Source organism: Nilaparvata lugens, chromosome 12 (assembly GCF_014356525.2).
Source record: "Nilaparvata lugens isolate BPH chromosome 12, ASM1435652v1, whole genome shotgun sequence".
Lineage (NCBI taxonomy): Eukaryota > Metazoa > Arthropoda > Insecta > Hemiptera > Delphacidae > Nilaparvata > Nilaparvata lugens.
This window is the reverse complement of record NC_052515.1, coordinates 26205657-26227184: the sequence shown is the minus strand read 5'-3', so window position 1 is coordinate 26227184 and position 21528 is coordinate 26205657. Positions and strand designations below refer to the sequence as shown.

Genomic DNA, 21528 nt, shown 5'->3' with positions numbered 1-21528 from the left:
ATTACTGAATTTCCTTGAGAATAATAACTGTTTGATTACATGCTGTATCATCCAATACCAAAATACTATTTGATCAAAGTTAGTAGACAGACAGACTGTCTACTAACGTTGCTATTTGATAGTATCTGGAATCAAAAAATCAGAGATGACAGAAATAATTTTTTATATTTCATTATAAATAATATTTCATAAATATTTATATATAATATAATAATATTATGAATAGTATTTCCTTACTTCATGCTGGAATAATTGATAGTCGTGAACAAAACTATAACCTCAAAGACTTGAACCATAAACTATAACCCCTGAATAGTTTTGAGGTACATGACCAAAACATAGCATTAATAATTCAGCAGTTACTCAACTTCAGTGGCCTGCAGATATCATCTGAATTTTTTAGCCCAGTCAATTTGTGTTCCGGTTCCCTTACGGAAATTAATTTCTGGTTTCTGAGCAACCGGAGTCCAGAGAGTGGCCTGGACAAACAGACAAACTTGCCTTATGCCCTGCAAGTAACAACTAATTAAATTTTCTCTGTTATTAACCTCAAGTCCTCAATGTCTTCCACCCTAACACAATTCCTTCCTACTTATCCTCTTCATTCATCTTATATCGACATTTTTCCTCATTTCTCTTTTCACTTTTGCTCCAACTCAATATTTAGTTCTAAATATTTTTTCTTCCTCTCTACTTCTCATATTCAATGCATGCACATATTATCTCCATTCTATTTGGACTTGTATATCTTATCATCCTCATCTGTCTTCATCTTCCCTTATTCGCCTCCTTTAACATTTCTTAGTTTTTCATTTGTAACCTCTTCCAGTGCAAATTTCCCTTACACCCTCTTATTTCCTTCCTTCTTTGTCATTTTACATTTTTGCCACTATATGCTTCGAATGGAAACATTGAGCCGTCGGTCCTGGCTGCCTGAAAAGCAGTCGTTAGGTCATGTGAGAGGCCCTGAAATTGAACAGTTGCGACCTGAAAACTCTGACACCAGACCTGAGCCAGCCAGGTCACTCGATATTATTATTATTTCACATTTTCACCCTATTCTTCTTCTCCTCTCTCTCTCCTTCACACAAAACTTATCATTCTAGCTTTTTCTGATCTCTCTTTCTCTTGTCTACATTATTACACTTTTCACTTCCTTTCTCTACGATCAAGTGCTGAAGGGGAGGGTATCTTTGATACCCTTACTGAAAATGGACATCTAAAGGTCCAAACCTCACCGTTCCATGTGAAAATATTACAGTAATACCTCAACTTTCGCATATTTAATCATATTTCTCTGCTCAATTTTATTGTAGAACTCTTCATTATCAGGTTAATATGATTGATTCATACTGGTAATTATTTCTAACGCTAGAATGTAAGTTGAATCTTGTTTTGTCAAATATATGAATAGAGGTATCTGAATCTGAATCTCTCTTTCTTTATCTCTCTCTAGTAACATAACTCTAATCTGATCTAATCACTCTCTCTCTCCTCTCCCTATCATTATGGCTGTCTGGCAGAGAGGACCTGGAGTCCTAGCTCCGCCCGAAATAAAGGCAATCAATCAATATCTTTCTTTCTCTCTAAAAACTAAATTTTTCTAGAAAATAACACGGATCAATGATTACCTAAAATGTAGTCGTCATCTCTCGTCATCATCCCTCTCACTCATTACCCACGCACAAGCCTAAGAGCTTATGTGGGCATCACCCTCAGTATTATTATTATTATCAATGTTGTTAACAATTTTTCAATTATTTTCAAGCCTTATAAATACCACAATATCTCTCACAATACAACTTTAATATCAAATATCAAAATATCTTTCCCCCTATCCCCGAGGGTTAAGTGTAAGAGAGGGCCGACTGCGCCCTAACTTCGCCCTCCCAGGTATAAAATAGAGGCAGTCATTCTATTCTATTCTATTCTATTCCCTCTCTCTACCTCCTTTATAATTCTCATTTCACACCCATTGTCAACCCCTCTTCCAGCCATTTCCTCCCCTAAATCCTCTTCTTCACTTAATCCACCTCAAATGCAGCCAACATCTGAAACTAGGGGCGATTTGTCAACTTGTATTATTCGGTTAACACCCCTAGGCTGGGCCGGCCTCTCGATTGTTTAATCACTTGACCACTCAACTTGCAAATGGCCTCCCTCTGTTTTGTTTAACTTGATCCTAGTTTAACTTTTCGGCTATCTCAATTCGGCATGTTGAACATGCTAACTTGGACTGTTTGACTTGATATCAGTGTAGCTGGTTTTGTTAACATAATGCTTGGAATTCTATTATTAATTCGTCCAAGTTGATAACTTTAATGGAGAGTGGTCCTCTCAGGAGAGTAAATCTGTTGTCTCTATGTTGTCAAGACATTGGTATATGAATAATAGATCGATACTGTATTTGGAATATTTAGTAGTCCTACAAGATACTGTACTCAAATGTAAATAAATATTTCCCAAAAAATCATTTCAATAAAGCTTCTCGAATGTTCAATTATAGAAATTCTATTTGTTTCATTCGAATGTTCAATCCGATTATTGATTATTGTTGATTATTATTATTAATTATTGATTTGTCCAAGTTGATAACTTCACTGGAGAGTAAATCTGTTGTCTTTATGTTGTCAAGGCATTGGTATATGAATGGTAGATTAATACTGTATTTGGAATATTTAGTAGTCCTTTGAGAAACTGTACACATATATAAATGAATATTTTCTAATAAAGTATATACTTCTATAAATAGAATTACTATAACTATACAATTCACTATCGTATAGTGAGGTCCACGTTATAATGGCAGTGAAGAAAGATAGGAGAAAAACGTTGCCAAGTCTCTCCATTTTGCCACTGACTGTACACAGCTGTTACTCAATTCATCCCATTAAATTTAATCTAATAATAATTATCATTTCCTTGATAAAATAATTAATTTAGTGTCAAAGTAATCAAGAAAATATATTTTTTCATGATTTGATTCAAAAATTTGCTATCATACCCTGAGATCAAATTTTTATTTTTATACAAACCTGAAATGGCGGCTAATTTAAAAAGCTGTGATACAACAATCTGAATTTCAAAACAACAGAAATTAAATTATTTGGTAGGTATTCTATTCCAATTTCTTTTTAAAATAATAGATAAATAGAAATCCTATTTAAAAATAAGTAATTTCAATGAATTAATTCTGAAATAACTTGTCAATATTATTTATACCGGTACGAGTAGGTCTAACCTATACGGGTAGGCTAACTGAAGCATGGATGAAGTCCAGGATGGTTAGTTATCAACTTTTAAAATGTCATTTCAGGTATTTTAGTTTGTGTTTCTCATACGGTAATAATTAAAAATTATTTCATTGTTTCAAAAATACATTTCAAATCAATTATACGACTTCTGTACTCAAGTAGTATTTTGATAGAATGAAGAAAAAAAATGGCGGCTGAGAATTGTTTGGTCAGTTTTGTACAGTCACTGTCAAAAGTGAATATAAAATATTCTGGCAAATAGACAACATTGCAAAGCGAGAGAGAGATAGTGCTATCTGTTTTGTTGTATGATAGAAAAGGACAGCAACAGTATTGTCAATCGTACACTGCCATTATAATGTGGACCTCACTATACTTAAATCCTATTATTTTAAGGGAGCAATTTCTGTATTTATATATGTGAAAAATCAAAATATCACATCCCCGAAATTCATAAGATGATGTATAGCCAGCTGTAAAATATAAACACGATCATTTTAGAGAATTGTGTTCTGTTTATCAATAAATAAAAATAACGAGCGAAGCTCGGTGCCCCTATATTGTTACATTATAGAAAATCACTCAAGTGAGTTCCATGTGACATTGGCAGTGGAGAAAGATAGAAGAGCGTTGCTGATTCTCTGCCTTGCCACTGCCTTCTATAGAGGATAGCTGATACTTGTATATCTGATGTAATAACAATGATTTATTCTTGTGAAAAGTATCAAATATTATATTCTATTTGTCAAGGAGACATATTTTTCAATGATTTAATAATAAATTTCCGTATTTGAGATTAAATATTTTGCTCATCAATAATATTCCTACATTGTTGAAAACTAATCTGGCAACGTTGCGGAGCTAGAAAAGGGTGTCTGGCAGCACTGTTCTCCATAAGAGCAACGCCGAGAACTAGGGTTTACACAAACTATAGTTTGGGGTATTTATCCCATTCTTAAGTGTCAAAATGAATTATTATTTCCCATTTCGAATAAATATACGAGTTAGGCGAGCTACACTCTCCTTATCTGTTTACGTCTTCACTATCACCTGATAAGAGTTTGTTTTTGTTTCTCAAAATAAACGAGTGAAGACATTCTAATGTCAACTCTCGAGATAGAAACTTCGTTCTTTTTTATCAAAAAACCACTTCATTTCTCACTTATTTAACTTACGTTTTCATCTATCTACTATTTTTATTCATTTATTCATTGGCGCATTACGCCAATTTTGAGTTGGTGTCTCATTTGATTGGTGACTTGTCATTTTCTATAACTACATAAATATAATGGCTAATCTAGATCCAACCAATTAGAGATACTGACTTATACACACTGGTAACCCCTCTTATAGCAGTTCCCTTCCTATATTATAAAAAACTTTGAGTTTCTGGTTCAAAATCCAACCCGAATATTTTTCACAATACAGTATTAGAAATCTGGTGTGGCGCACTCACACAACTTTCCTTGCCGTTATGAAATTTTATCACCTGACGCTAGTGTTCCCGCGCATCTCAAGTCTACTATTCAAAGATCCAAGCCAGCTGGTGACAGGACAATAAGGCTGGAGACACACGAAGTTTGCTATCTCTTCAAAATGAATGATTTAATAGAATCAACAGTTGCCAACAGTTTGTAATTGAAATAATAACATTTTCTCGAATTTCGAGCTTATTTTCAATTTTAGGCGAAAATGTTACTGAACATTAATTGAAGAGATTTTCATGCTCAATCTTTTCCACTTGGAATTTTTTGTTTAAATTGTATCTAAAGCCTGATAATTGGGAATCTAAAATCAAACTTTGCATAGATGGGGCGGAGCTCCTGAAATTTTTACAGATATAAGACTTGTGGCAGTTGATAGAGCTTATCAATGACTATTTTAGGTATAAATTTGATGAAAATCGTTAGAGGCGTCTTCGAGAAAATCGCGAAAAACCCTTTTTTTGACAACATTTTCGCCATTTTAGCTGCCATCTTGAATCGCATTTGATTGAAATTGTTCGTGTCGGATCATAATATTGTAAGGACCTTAAGGTGCGTACAGACTTTCGTTCCGCTCCGCAACCGAACGTCACTCCAGCAGAGCGATTGATGATCGACCGGCGAGCAACAATGGTTCGACCGGGGAACGCGAGAAGATCTACCATCTTCCGTAACGTTCATGATCGGTGCGAGTAGAGAGCGGAGGCGGAGCGATTGCTGTGCGATGGTGGTACGTGGGCGGTACGAGGGTGGAGCGTGCTCGGTGCGGGTTGGAAGCACGAGTATGTGTACGCAGCTTAACGTTCCAAATTTCAAGTCATTCCGTTGATTGAGAGATGACATATCGTGTACACAGACGCACATACACTCATACACACACACACACACACACACACACACACACACACACACACACACACACACACACACACCACACACACACACACACACACACACACACATACAGACCAATACCCAAAAACCACTTTTTTGGGCTCAGGGGACCTTGAAACGTATAGAAATTTGGAAATTGGGGTACCTTAATTTTTTTCGGAAAGCAATACTTTCCTTACCTATGGCAATAGGGCAAGGAAAGTAAAAAGCAATTTGTAATAACTAAAGATAATATTTTTATGCATCTACATAAATTGGCGGAGCTTTGGACATATCATAGTCCATTCTTCGGAAAGAATGGACAAAAAAGGATTCAAAATATCCTTCCCACTAACTCTCCACCAAACAATGGAAGTAATACTCATCTTTGGAATATCATAGTACTATTGTAAACCTACTATGCTCGCCTCCAAATATAATTTTCGAAGTTTAGAGCTATACTATCTGGAACTAAATCCGAATAAGAATAGGAGAGCTGAATGAATACGAAATCCAACGATAACAAAGCATAGAAAAAGCAGCAGACGAGCAGATAGGGCAAATGTAAATGGATGGAAGAAACCCTCTGGGTAACAAGCAAACTTGCTCAAACTACAAAGTGGAAGTTGGATGGTTGTGAATAGGGTTTTCAGGAGGGAGAAGAATGAGGAGGAGGAGGAGGTGGAGGAGGAGTAGGTGGTGGTGGTGGTGGAGGAGGTGGTGGTGGTGACGGATGATGGGTGTAGTGGTAGGAGGGGAACGAGTATGATGAGGACGTAGGAAAGAAAAGGGAGAGAAGAAGAATGAGGAAGTGGTCGGGGTGGTGGAGGAAGGTAGGGAGGAAGAGGTGGAGGAGGAGGAGTAGGCGGAGGAGGAGGTGGTGGAAGAGTAGGAGGAGGTGGAGGAAGAGTTTGAGGAGGAGGTGGTGGTGACGGATGATGAGGAGTAGCGGGTGGAGGGGAACGAGTATGAGGAGGACGTAGGAAAGAAAAGGGAGAGGAGAAGAAGGAGGAAGTAGGGGGGTGGAAAAGGTAGGTAGAGAAGGACGAGGATGAGGAGGAAGTGGTGGAGGAGGAGGAGTTGGTGACGGATGATGAGGAGTAGCGGGAGGAGGGGAAAGAGTATGAGGAGGACGTAGGAAAGATGAATGAGTGAAGAAGGGAGAAGTAGGAGGAGGAGAAGGAAAGTAGAGGAGAACGAGGATGAAGGATGAGGAGGAAATGGCTAAGAAGGATGGGAGTCAAGGAGACGGTGGAGGGGTGAGGATAAGAAGAAGTAGAAAATCAGTGCAAAAAAGGAGCAGAAAAACTTGCTTAGAGAAAGATGTAGTGAAGAGAACTGGATAAAGAAGGAGAATCATCTGAGAAAAATCCGTTTTTTTTTATTGCGGATGATGTCCACATTAGCTTTTTGCTTGTGCGTGGGTAATGAGAAGTACGAGGGTCAGTTATGAGATGATCAAACGTCCATGCCTAATCGATGGGATCCGGCGGGATTCGAACCCGCGACCAGGTAGCACTAGCAGACTGAAGGGTGCAACGCCTACTCAACTCGTCTATCTGGCCGGCAAAGTAAGGTTAGTATCCAGAAAATGGAAAAAATACAGATAATCGAGAATAAAGGAATGCATAAGATGTGAGTGAGACTATAGATAATCCTAAGATTAGCTGTGTGAGAAGCGTAGATTATAAATCTGGGAATGGAAGTGAGAGGAACAATGAGAGGAAATAATATTGAGAAATTGAAGAAAAGGATCAATGAAAGAAGAATGATTACTAGCACGGGGTGAAGGAAAGATGGAATAGAACAAAACACAGAAGATATTTGATATTAATTTAATTCGTCTTAGATTGCCAGGTCTTACAAGACCTATGGCAAACACTTATCAAATTAAAAAACAAACACTCCTAAATTTAAATACAATACATAGTGAAAAATGTTAGTGGAAGGTGATGGTTTATTGATCCATTCCGAGCTGCTATGTATTAACACACTTTTTTATGTATTTAAACACGAATCTTGAATCTTCCTAACCACAAAACATTTATGTTCTTCATGATATAATATTTAAATTTGTATATAAATATTTTATTATATTTATTCAAGTGTCGCCACACAGGGTAGCCTATAGGGAACACATATTAGAAATTAGGAAACAATATTGTATTTGCTTTTTGGAATGCATTCGATTGTTTAATTTTTTTTTTTTGAATAAAGAATTTGAATTTCCGGTCTGCACTGTTGAAAATGATCGCTAGACGATCGAAAGTACTTCAGTCAGTAAGTAAAAGTTTTCAATTATTTATTTGATAATTGACTGCATGTCGTGTTTAAATACATTAAAAAGTGTATTATTGGGAATTAATCCAAATGATGAAACTAATGTAGGCTAATTTATCGGATGAGCAGAATTCACAGGGAAGTGAAAATTTGAATGGTACAAGTGGGAGGATATGAAGGCTTGGTGAGGGGTAAAGATGTAGAATATGGAGGGCTACGGATATAAAGGAACCCAGATTTTCAGTAGTGAAGAGGGAACATAGGTGGGGAAACGTAGAAGATATATGAACAAGTATAGGAAGCAGGTTAGTGGGGAAAGTTAAAATGAGAAAGAATACAAAAACTTAGTGATTGTGAGTGAGAGAAGAAGATATCAAGAAGGAGCAGGAAAAGGAGGAATCGGCAAGCAAAATTACTAAAGAGAAAAATAAGAAAAACAAGGCAAATACAAAGGAAATGAATGAAAATTATGATGATACAGAAAAGAAGAAGACCGAAAAACGAAATAAGAAGAAAAACGGTGCAAGTAGACTGAACACAGAAACTAGCTGGGAAATTTTCCAGCTTTCCCAGCTGTCTCGGAAAATTACTAAAGAGAAAAATAAGAAAAACAAGGCAAATACAAAGGAAATGAATGAAAATTATGATGATACAGAAAAGAAGAAGACCGAAAAACGAAATAAGAAGAAAAACGGTGCAAGTAGACTGAACACAGAAACTAGCTGGGAAATTTTCCAGCTTTCCCAGCTGTCTCGGAAAAGCGTCCCGCTGCCGAAAACTTTTGGTGGCCTCTTCACAAAATATTCACACACTCGATTTTGTCGAGTTCTCCAGCTTGGTGGAGTAGTTGTGGTGAGTGGGGGAAGTAGGAGATCTCTGGCAGAAAATATCGGAGCAATAATCCGAGTAAATGGATCGACGCATCAAACTAGTTGTGACACCATTGCGGGAGGGATGCGGGAAGCGGCCCCAACTTCGCCGACAACTTCGCGAATCTCGGAACGCCAAAAGTTTCGACAAGATCAGTTTTGGAACAAAACTGACATCTCGAGATCAAATTCGAGATGCGACTTGCTGCCAATACTTTTGAAGAATTGTTGGATCTACGAATAATATTTCCAAACGGAAAAAGCAACTGAACTAATAATGGAGAGGTTGGAACTTCTTCTTCACTGCTTCTATTCAATCAACAATTAATTTTATGATGACTGCTAAGACAGACTGTCATGATGATGATGATTGATTGATTGATTGATTGAGTACCTTATCAGTCAGCTGATAACCGGCGTGTCTGTTTCTGGTTGTTGACTGCTTGCTTCGATTTTAAATTTTATTATAATATTGTTTATTGTACACTCTGACCTGCTGAAAAATCTGCTCAGCCATCCTATTGGTAGATTTGTTTTTCTGACCAGTGATTGGTCATTAACTGGTCATGTGACCTTTTCTTCCCCAAACCTAGCTTCTCAATTTCGGAGAAGAAGGAAGAAAGAGAGAGATTAACTGAGCACGCTAATGGAGAGTCGTTTGTAACTCCTATTTGTTATTTTTTGTCGTTTTAAATGTTTCATTGTCAAATTTATGTAAGAGTGCTAAATTCAATTCAAATGTAGAGTTCCTGTAACGTTAGAATTTAATTTGATTGCCAAGTCTCAGTTAAAAAGGAGTTATCAATTATTAAAATCGCGAGCCAAATAATGAAGCCTAATATGATGCCATGCAGCCTGACGAAAGATGCCAGCCATGCAGTGAACAAATCTTCATGAGTGAGTGCGCGTATATTATGGGCCCATACAAATGTGAGTGATTTATAATATTATTATTTCAAAATCTCTTCGACTCAATTTTCCTCAGACAAACTGGTATATCGTTTGTAAAAATTCTGACGTTACACTGTCCAAACTTGAGTCGGGCACCCTTGGGTGAAAGCACTACATGCTCATCCTAATAAATTTATAAACTTGAAAGAACTTTTAAAATTCAAATTATATTGTTTATGGGCTTAACCCTTCATTATCAAATTCATTTATTACTTATTGAACCAACAATATTCTTATATGATTTAGAAAATTTAATAAATGCAACTTGTCATCACATGTTGTTCCTTAGTGACCCTGTGTTCGACCTTGCTTATAGCTCATTTATTTGCTAATATCATATTTATTTCAGAGGCTAATAGTAACCCATCATCGAGTTACTTGATCTTGAGAAAAAATAGTACAATTAATCCTTTGATTGATTGTCAGGAAAATAATCTAGTATACTCTAGACATTTTTCCCTATTTCGTGTGACAAGGGTACTTCCCAAAACAGGAATTAACCCTCAGATAAGTGCCGTCACGGACAGGAGACTGGTATAACCATCACAGTAGCTATTGAAGTTCTGATATATATTATGTGAATGTTTTGTTTTTTTTAGAAAATCACTTAACCTATTTCGGACTATGTGTTATCTAAATTTGGGAGAGGAATAGCACAAGGTTACCTCATTTCTCATCTCCCTATCATTTGGATAATGTACGTTTATTGTATAAATGAATAAAGAATAAACTTGATCCTATTCAATCTCGTCACCCTATTTCACCGAAGCTTCAATGACTGTCGATTTTATTTCATTCTCACTAGTAGTTCTGTGAACAGTAGACCTCACGCAGTATTCCCATTCACAAGTACCTGATTGAAACTATAGACCTTATGGAAATACAGCAATAGACTGGCTTCTCCACACATCTGTGTAATCATTTGTCAGCTGATTTATGATGAATAATTCTATAGTCTGATTTTTACTCTAATATTGGCGTATGAAAGAGGCTCTTTTTTCCTTTTATATTATCCTTGAAATGCAAAATTTCCAAAAACCTTGTATATACGTCAACGCGCAATAAAAAAAGGAACATACCTGTCAAATTTCATGGAAATCTATTACCGCGTTTCGCCGTAAATGCGCAACATATAAATATATAAACATTAAGAGAAATGCCAAACCGTCGACTTGAAACTTAGACCTCACTTCGCTCGTTCAATGAATTGTAAATCAATGAATGAATGAATATTGGGTTGGTTCTCCTTCAAAGAGAATATGTTGAAGGAGAACGCGATAATAGTGGAGAGTTACCATTATCTGAGTGAAATTTAAAATGTAATTTACCATCTCTCACTATTCAAGGATTTCGAAGTAGGCAACAATCAGTAAATATTTTCCAAATAATGGATGATTTATTTGGGATTGTAGGAGAATGAATTTCAGGAAGAATTAATCTGAGAATTTATGTTTAAACATGATTTTCCTTGTAGAAAGAATAACTAACTAGCTTGGCCCTGTTGCATGAGAAAATACATTATGGTAATTTCCTATTTCTATAACCACCTGACTTCTAATATTAAGATTTTGTATTTTCTCATGAAATAGGCCTCTCAGGTTGGATAACCTTGTAAACCATGAAAGAATTATTATCATGGCTTCATTGAGGTATCGTTTATCGATAAAATTCTCTAACTAACACATTTTCCGCGTGGAAAACGACAAACTGATGCAATATAACCTGTGATCCTTGAAAAGGATTAATAATTCATCCTTGAAATTCGGTGAATATTATTTTGTTAGTAAATTTCCACAGTCACTAACCTGGAAAACGTGAAGAAACTGAATAGAATAGAATATATATAGAATAGAATAGACTTTATTTGCCATAAAAACAAATACAGACATACTGTTGGAAACACAATATTGATTGTAAATGAATCTTTATTCTTTATTGGTTCATACAATAAGTTCATCATAAAAATGATAGGGAGAGAAAAAATAAGGTAATCTTGTGCTATTCCTCTCCCAAATTCAGATAAGGTTACACATAGTCCTCTATACCTCACAACCCTGAAAGATAGTATATATTATCCCAGCACAGAAACTGAATCTTGACATAAAATAAAACAATCTTCAATCAGATTTACCCTGATCTTGATAACTGAAGGCTCTGCCAAACCACACAGCAGATTACAGCCCCACTTCCACCTCAGTTGAACTAACATGAGTTGGCTCACGTTTCACATCTAACAGTCAGCATTCCTTATATATTCAACATCAATGCTTCCCATTCCTCCAATGCTGACAGTTTTGGAGTGAATTTGAACACATCCTGTGCCTGACAACTGTGCTCAGTTAGTTTGGCGCGCTTTTCACTTTTGGCGGGCGTCTTATCACACGCTTTCCCGCGCTCTTTTCCATTTCCTTCGAGGAACTGCTGTGGTTCCCGAAGGTTACCCCCTCTGGGTTCTCCCTTCCCATAGGTTACCCCTTGTGGGTTTGCCCTTCACAAGGTTGCCCCTTCCCATAGGTTACCCCTTCTGGGGTTCTCCTCATCACAGGTTACCCCTTCTGTGCCCCCCTCCCAAAGGTTACCCCTTACCCTCAAAGGTCACCCCTCCTCACAGGTTACCCCCTCTGGCTTCTTCCCTTCCCGAAGGCTAACACTTCTCAGTCACCCTCGCACAAGGTTACCCCTTTTGGAGTTCTCTTCATCACAGGTTACCCCTTATGTGCCCCCCTCCCTAAGGTTACCCCTTCTCCTCAAAGGTCACCCCTCCAGGGCACCCCTCCTCACAGGTTACCCCCTCTGGGTTCTTCCCTCCCGTAGGTTACCCTCGGACAAGGTTACTCCTTTTGGGGCTCTCCTCATCACAGGTTACACTCCTTCTGTGCCCCCCTCCCAAAGGTTACCCCTTCTCCTCAGAGGTTACCCCTTCAGGGCACCCCTCCCCACTGGTTACCCCCTCTGGGCACCCTCATTTGCCCCCCACCCCCTGGAATAAACACACAACAGTCATCCTGTTAATTAATCTCGTTGCCTGGCAGCCAGCTAAGCACAGTTGCTTCACTGTTTGTTTGCGACATCCTACATCTTAGCACCCCATAGTTATATGAACACATCAGCACCAGAAGATTGCATTCTAGTTCACAGACTATATGGTGGATGGGAACAGATATACATATATATAACAGAAGATAACATTCCAGTGTACATACCATATCTATTCTGGATGAAAACAGGTAGAGACTATAGTGAGGTCCACGTCATAATGGCAGTAATTCATCAACTTTGGTTTTGCTATCCTTGTCTATCATTCCACAAAGCAGGTGGTACTATCCTTTTCTAGGTCCACAACGATGCCAATTATTGTTTTTGACAGTGTAGAAATATAATTAATTAATGCAGAGAATCGGCATCGCTATTCTCCTATCTTTATCTACTACCATTATAACGTGGACCTCACTATAGAGACTATAGTGAGTTCCACGTTGTAGTGGCAGTATTTAATTTACATTGGTGTTGCTATCTTTGTCTATCATTCAACAAAGCAGATAGTTCTATCCTTTTCTATCTTAGCGAAATTGCGAGATCGTTTTTCAACAATGTAGGAATATATTTCATTGAAGTTTTTTTGCTAGATCCAACTTCTTAGCACCAGTAGTTATGTAGTGAGGTCCACGTTATAATGGCAGTGGATAAAGGTAGGAGAACAGTGTTGTCAATTCTCTGCCTTAATTAATAAATTATATTTCTGCATTGTCAAAACAGGTTTGGCATCGTTGCGGAACTAGAAAAGGATAGTACTACCTGCTTTGTCGATCGATAGACAAGGATAGCAACATCAAAGTTAATCGAATACTGTCATTATAACGTGGACCTCACTATAGTTATACGAACCATAGTTACACGATACATAGTTATACCATAGAGAAACAATAGCGTAAGTATATATCCCATGGTATAGGGAATACTCTGTATTTTATTGCAGCTTCCTATCTTAAGCCGATTATTGTCGATTACTGTTGATTTTTAATGTTTTGGCGGAGCGAGAGTGTATGAACGGCACATTATGAGAGACTACCAGTGTCACACAGCATGATGGAAAAGAACTACGTTGACTATGGGCTTGAGATAACAGTAAAAGTTGCGACATAAACGCCCTATACCATGGGATATCTACTTGAGCAATTGTTTCTCTATGTTAAGACGAACCATAGTTATTCGAACACATCAATACCAGAAGATGGCATTCTGGTGTACATACTATGTATATGGTGGATGGAAACAGATATAGACCTACATAGAGACTAGAAGATAGGAAGCTACGATAAAATACGGAGTATTTAAATGGTGGATGGAAACATAGAGTCTAGAAGATATAAATCTAGGACAAACTATCCATAGTCAATATTATTATACAATAGCTTTAAAAAAAATCTGGTGTGGCGCACTCACAAAACTTTCCTTGCCGTTATGAAAATAAATTGATCACCTGACGCTAGTGTACTCGCGCATCTCAAGTCTACTATTCAAAGATTTGAGACAGCTGGTGATAGGTCAATAACTCTGGAAACACACGAGGTCTGCTATCTCTTCGTAGTGAATGATTTAATAGAACCAACAGTTGCCAACAGTTTGCAATTTAATAATCACATTTTCTCGGGTTTCAAGCTTATTTTCAATTGTAGGTGGAAATGTTATTGGACATTAATTGCACAGATTTTCATGCTCAATCTTTTCCACTTGAAATTTTCTGTTTAAATTATATATGAAGGCTGATAATTGAGAATCTAGAATCAAACTTTGCATAGATGGGGCTAAGCTCCTGAAATCTTTACAGATATAGGACTTGTTGCAGTTGATAGAGCTTATCAATGACTATTCCAGGTATGAATTTGATCAAAATCGTTGGAGCCGTTTTTGAGAAAATCGCGAAAAACCCTGTTTTTGACAAATTTTCGCCATTTTAGCCGCCATCTTGAATCGCATTCGATCGAAATTGTTCGTGTCGGATCCTTATAGTGTAAGGACCTTACGTTCCAAATTTCATGTCATTCCGTGAACTGGGAGATGAGATATCGTGTACACAGACGCACATACACACACACACACACACACACACACACACACACACACACACACACACACACACACACACACACACACATACACATACAGACCAATACCCAAAAACCACTTTTTCGGACTCAGGGGACCTTGAAACGTATAGAAATTTAGAAATTGGGGTATCTTAATTTTTTCGGAAAGCAATACTTTCCTTACCTATGGTAAGGATACATGAACACGAGGTAATAGCATTCTAGGTTGGTCTACAGATGAGTATCATTCATATGTTGTGTGATATCTTAAAAGCGCGAGTATTTCAACTTTTCCACTCTCAATTTACATTTCCTTCTTCAACTCTTTTACTGCTCTTTTTCATCTCAATCCTCTCTCCTTTTCTTTCTTTCCTTCCTCCTCTTTCCATCTCTCCCATCATTCTTCTCTAGCTTCTATTACTTCTTCCCTGCTCAATCTTCCTATATTCTCCCTGCAATTCTTTCTCCTCTTCCTTCCTTCTCTTTCCACCTCTTCCATCATTCTCCTATAAACCTTCCTCACACGTCGTTCGTCAACTCATTGCAGAGTCCCACTTTGGTACCGTTCATTAATGGTCCAAGTTTGCCGCGTCTACTGGTGCTGGTGTAGTACGGCCGTTGTTATAATTTGTGTGTGACTTCCATATTCTAGCAGTGTGCATCTTTACACACACAACAGCCCGTGCCTCTACCCCGTTTCATTCATTATTCATGCACATTCATATGCCTCCTCATGCTCATGTTTATGCTCATACCGTTCTCACTCACTTTTCGTCAATACTCCTACACATCCACCCCTTCCTCCTCTTCATACTACTCTTCTACCCAATTCTCCTCCTCCTTCTCTTCATCCTCTTCCTCCCACTCCTCCTCTTCCTTCTCCAACTCCTCCTATTACTTCTACTTCTTCACCATTATTCCATCCTTACTTTTCGTCTTTCCCTTCTCCATCCCCCTCTTCCTTTACTCTTACTCTTCTTCTTCTTCTTCTTCTTCTTCTTCTTCTTCTTCTTCTTCTTCTTCTTCTTCTTCTTCTTCTTCTTCTTCTGTAATTCTTTCTTTTCTCCATCATCTTCTTCTTCTTCCTCTCCTCCTCATCACTCCTCCTCCCACTCTTCCTCCTCCTCCTTTTCATCCTTCTCTTTCTCCTCTGCGTCATCTTCCTCCTCCTCCGCCTCCTCCACCACCTCTTCCCCTTTTTCCTTTCCATCCTCACATGACAACCATCCCCCACCCATCCCACAAATACAAACCTTTAAACCTGTTATAGAATGAATTATATATATATATATATATATATATATATATATATATATAAACTCATGTTATTTCAATATCCACTGCATACTGCTGTATATTACTGAAAGTTGATTACCCTGAACTACTTTCAGCCTACTTCATTTTATTAATCAATAATTTGATCTTATGTACCTATATAATATTTTACTCTATCAATTTTCTGTTTTTTTTCTCTCAAATATTTATATTAATTAAAACTTTTACAATATTTCATTAATAAATAAATCCTCAGTTTAATTGATTAAATTAACGTTTTGGTAGAGAGTTAGTGGAGAGGATATTTTTAATATTCTTTTCAAAGAATGGACATTGATATGTCCAAAGCTCCGCCAATTTATGTAGATGCCTAACAATATAATTATCTATAGTTATTATATTACAAATTACTTTTTCATATCATATACAGTTCAATAATTATTTTCTTAGTCTATAATATTATGTAAATTCATCTATAATTTTGCTGTATTGTAAGCTATTGTATATAAGTGTATAAGCCAGTATATATTGTAATCTACATAAATAAAGTATTTAATCAATCAATCAATCAATACTTACATCTACTTCGCTGCTTTTCCATCTTCCCATCATACTACACTTTTTTCTTTTCCTCCTCCTCTTCTCATCCTCATCCTCCTCCACATCCTCCTCCTCCTACTACCTCTACATCTCCCCAATCATCCTCTTCCGAACTCCTCCTTCTTGTCATAATACTCCTCCTCCTCTTCCTCCTCCGCTTCTTCCTCCTTCACAACGCATTCTCCTCTTCCTCCATCTCTATCTCCTCCTCTTCCTCTACTCCTCCCACTTCAATTATTCCTACCTCTCCTGAACCTCTTCCTCCTCCTTCACCTCTTGTTCATTCCCCTCCTCCTCTTCCTTCACCTTCTCCTTCTACTCCTTCAACTCTTGCAACTTCTTCATCATCTTCTCCCACTTCGCCTCCTTCTCCTCCCACTACACTAACTCCTTTTCACATCCTCAGTATTGGTTTGTTTCACCTCCCTCTTCTTATACACTCTTCTGCAAGTACATGTATTATCTGGAAATAATCATACCAAATGGAAATTACTTCTGTTGAGAATGTACTAGAAAATTTGTACCTCATATAAGCAACTATATTTTTTTAAATTGAGTTTTTTTACCTCTATGAAGAGTAATATAATGTACTATAGTGTTGATAAAATAACCTTTTGACTAATTGGGAATAATTTTCTAAGGACTAATTGAACATTCATAATTTTCAATGAAAGTTCAATAGTGGAATGATAAGGGTTGAGCCTTTTTTTCCGTTCTAAAACACTTGATGATTATGATTTGTCCATGTTATTGATAGATATAATATAAATTCAAACTGGTTTATTCATAAAATATGAAATTTCTACAAAATATAAAAGTGTTATGAATTACATGAATATTCTCCCTGCATGGATGATTTGTCCGTGTGCAGAGTCACAAATTATCAGACAGAGAGCAAAACACTAGTAATGATATAAGAAATCACAAACTATGAATGATAATGAAATTCAAAGAAGAATAGCAAAGTTTATTTTTAATGGAAATATTGAAACTAAAGATAGAAAAGATAAAAGTATCAGCTCGACGGCGTTTAAAGGGCTTAGTTGGAAGTAATAGCTTTATTATCGCTTCATTATATAGTAATTAAATTACTATATATCTTTAGTAATAGCTCTATTGAACGAATGTATAATGATAATGGAATAAATAACCAAAATATTCCCTCGAAAAGTTACGTCGAATTTTTGATACCGTCAAAGTTCGAGAAAATAGAAAAGCGACTCTTGACTCTCCCATTCTGACTGCGCTTTTCCAGTGAGTAGGAAAAATCAAGAAAAGACAAGCGAGAGATGGTACAACAGCGCTTTCCCATGGCATTGGGAAACTCGGAAAAACAAAAGGTAGACGTGAATTTTCCGGGCGGCTGAGCGGACTGAAGGTTTACAGAACATGGAAAATGAAACACCGCACAAAGAATTTTCCTGTCTTTCTTTCTCACTCCTTCAGTTTTCCTTTCTCTTCTCCATACCCTGTGTTTCTTTTTCTTTTCCTCACCCTTCTAACTGCAACTTCACGTGCTCTTCAGACTTGACAATGTGAAAAAAGCACATCAGTGGAAAAAGGATGTGCGATTTTTCCAGCGAATTTTCTTTTCTTTCTCTATTGCTAGCTTGTAGTACGTGATAACCGCTCTACTTTTCCCCACTTCTCAATCCATACTTCCCCATCGGAATCTAGAGACGGTTGACAAAAACTAGCATGTATATGAATTCCAAATTCCGAGGGATTATCATACAAATTTCCCAAGTTCAGGCGGGTGCATCTCATAGGAATGTAGATGATGGTAGCACTCTAACATAGTGGGTTGGAGATAACTCTTGATACTTGGTTTGACATTTGAAAATTATCGTATTTATTTCCGAAAATGAGAAATAATTTCACTAATTTGTTAATAATTGTTCATAATTTTACACCATTATGATCATTTATGGAGTCTACATTTAGACAAATTTAGATACTTGTCTAATTGAATCACTCTATATTCTTTATTGGCTCATACAATAACCACACCAATAAAATTAAAGAAAGAGAAAAAATAAAGTAACCTTGTGGTATTCCTCTCTCAAATTTAGATAAGGTTGCACAAAGTCCGAAATAGGTTGATAGTCTTGTAGTTGTTTACTTCACAAAATTTTCAGTCCTCAATTATTTTTACAAAGTAGATTTTGAAATTTAGATGCTTCAAAACTAAACGTATAAGAAATATTTCATATTATTATCACTAAAATTGGGAATATTCACATATTAAAGAAATAATTTTGAAGGACCAAGAAAAATTTTTTACGGATAATCTAATTGACTATTCAAATTCAAATTCAAATTTATTGATTTATCGATTGAGAATATACAACACTTTCAAGACAAAATATATATATATATATATAAGAATCTACACCTGCAAAGAAACCCTGTGCGCAGGTGTGAGTTGCAATATAAATGTTTTTCAAAAATATTTAACAAAAATGATCCAAAACAAATTTCTAGAAAAAAATACAGAATAAAAACTAGTACTTAATAATGAAGAGGATACTAAAAATAAAGGAACGGAAAGAGAAAAGACGGAAAAGGCCAAGAAGAAAAAAGAAGACGAAGAAGAAGGAGAAAGAAGAAGAGAATTAGTATGGCTAACCATTTTGAAATGAAAAATGCATGAGTGATTCCCGGTTTTCCAGAGTAAAATTTCAAATTTTCCAGGTAGAGTATTTGAGGAACAAGATACATTCGTAAAGAATTTATTATGGAAATTTTCGGTTTTTATCTTCCATTACGAATTGCGAATAGCGTATTAAAGAAATAATTTTGAAGAACAAAAAAAATAAATTTTTCTTCGATGTGTATCAAAAAATAGGATTAAAGCAATTCTGAGAAAATTTCATTATTATATATTTCATAAATTTCTTTGTCAATTGATACTTCTGTTTCAATTCAATCAAATTTCAATTCAAAAACTAATTTATTTCGTTCAACATAATATTATTACAAAACATTGTACCAGCTAAGAATACAAAATAAAACCATTGTTTTTGAATATATTATCCACTATTCACTTGAAATCACCCTCGACGATTACCCCAGGACTGAGCAGTGCTAGTTCGAATTTATTATCCGGATTTTATTTCGAGTGTGTATTAAATAATTGGGTTAATTTCCTTTGAAATTTAAAAAATAACGCTCATTGTCCATAATCGAAAAGAGATGTATGAGAAGAACATGGAGGATATAAATGCAGAAATCTAATAAACAGAAAGAAAAATAAAAAATTCAAAAAGTATTCTGAGATTTTTTATTTCTTATTTTTCTTTCTATTTATATTACAAGTAGCCCTATACAGAAAAGAGATCTAATAAGCAGTACGTTGATGGCTGAATTGGAAAAACGTATGCCAAATTTACGTTTCATGCATATTTCATGGTACCGATATTTTTGCCAGTCGAATATAAGTCACCTAGACTGGAACGAGTCCTAACAGAAAGATAGCAGTCGATACAGGAAAAAGTGGAGAAAAATCTGACCCCAGATGAGCATAGACTAACACAAACATAGAGTGACACATGAGGATAGACCAACACAAACATAGAGAGGCGCATTTCTCGACAAGAATGCAATGCTCGCAAACAATATGGAGACGAAAGAACAGCTAACAATTGGGACAAAACGACAAAAAACCATTTCGACGTTTCTTCTCATACATATTGGGCTGGGCGGTCCCCTGAGTTTTGTTACGTATTCTTACCCCGATTTTCCAAGTTTTTGTGAATATATAGGCGCGTGTATGCCCCCAAAACCCTCGTCTTCCTTCATAGATTTTTGCTCTATTTTTCTTTCCTAGTCGTTTTCTTCTTGCCGTTTTCGTAACCTATTTCTCTAGTTTTTCACCCTCTTTCATTGTGTTACTGAACATATTTCCCTCCCTAGTTTCCTTTTAGTGTTCATCTATATCTATCTTATAATTCCTCTCTCACACTCTGTCTCTCTCACACCAACACATTCTCCCTCTACCGGATTCTTCTTTATTATTTTTTAATGTAATTTATTGAATAAATTGATTGATTGATTGAATTTCTCATTCTTCTTCCTGACCTTTGTATCAATCAATCAACCAATCTCTGAATTATGAAATAGCATTACCATAATTTTCCTTTAATCCCTAATAGCTTTCTCAACTCAGCATAATGTGAAGAATTTTCATTTTGATTTTCCCTTTTCGTATCTAGAACGAATTAAACATGTAAGCCCAATACTGAATATTCTTATTTTCATTTTCCCTATAATCTCACATGGCTTGAAAGTCTCGTAGGTAACTGAGGAGGAGCTCCTTAGAATTTTGTCTTGAATATTCATTCATCCTTTTCCCTTCTTATTCTCCCAATACAACTTCATCCTTCACCTTTTTTAATATTCCTTCTTATTCAGTATGTTGATTTCAATTTTCTTGTGTAATTCTGTAACATCATCTCTTTTTGAATACTGTAGCTCACACAATGTAATTCATTTATTATGTCAAGAGTTGGACCATTCTACTATTGATACAGTTTTCATGATACAAATTCTATAAATAAATTATTATTTGATTTTTATTTGATATGCTACAAGTAGTAGTTCGATTAAATAGTAGATAGCTTAACTTCCCCCTCTTTTTTTCTTTTCCTATTTCTTCCACTTTTCATCATTTGTGTTCTTCTTCTCCTTTTATCTCTTCTTCTTCTACTTCTTCTTCTTCTTCTTCTCTTTTCTTCTTCTTCTTCTTCTTCTTCTTCTTCTTCTTCTTCTCCTCCTCCTGCTCCTCCGTCGCCTTCTCTTCCTCCTCGTCCTGCTCCGCCACCGCCGCCTCCTCCTCCTCTTCCTCCTACTCCTC

At 36.3% G+C, this 21528-nt stretch overlaps 1 protein-coding gene across 1 annotated transcript in view; it reads left to right on the top strand.

Moving 5' to 3' along the window:
• Nucleotides 1-21528, top strand: part of LOC111045057 (fat-like cadherin-related tumor suppressor homolog) — a 763395-nt gene that overhangs the window by 237170 nt on the left and 504697 nt on the right.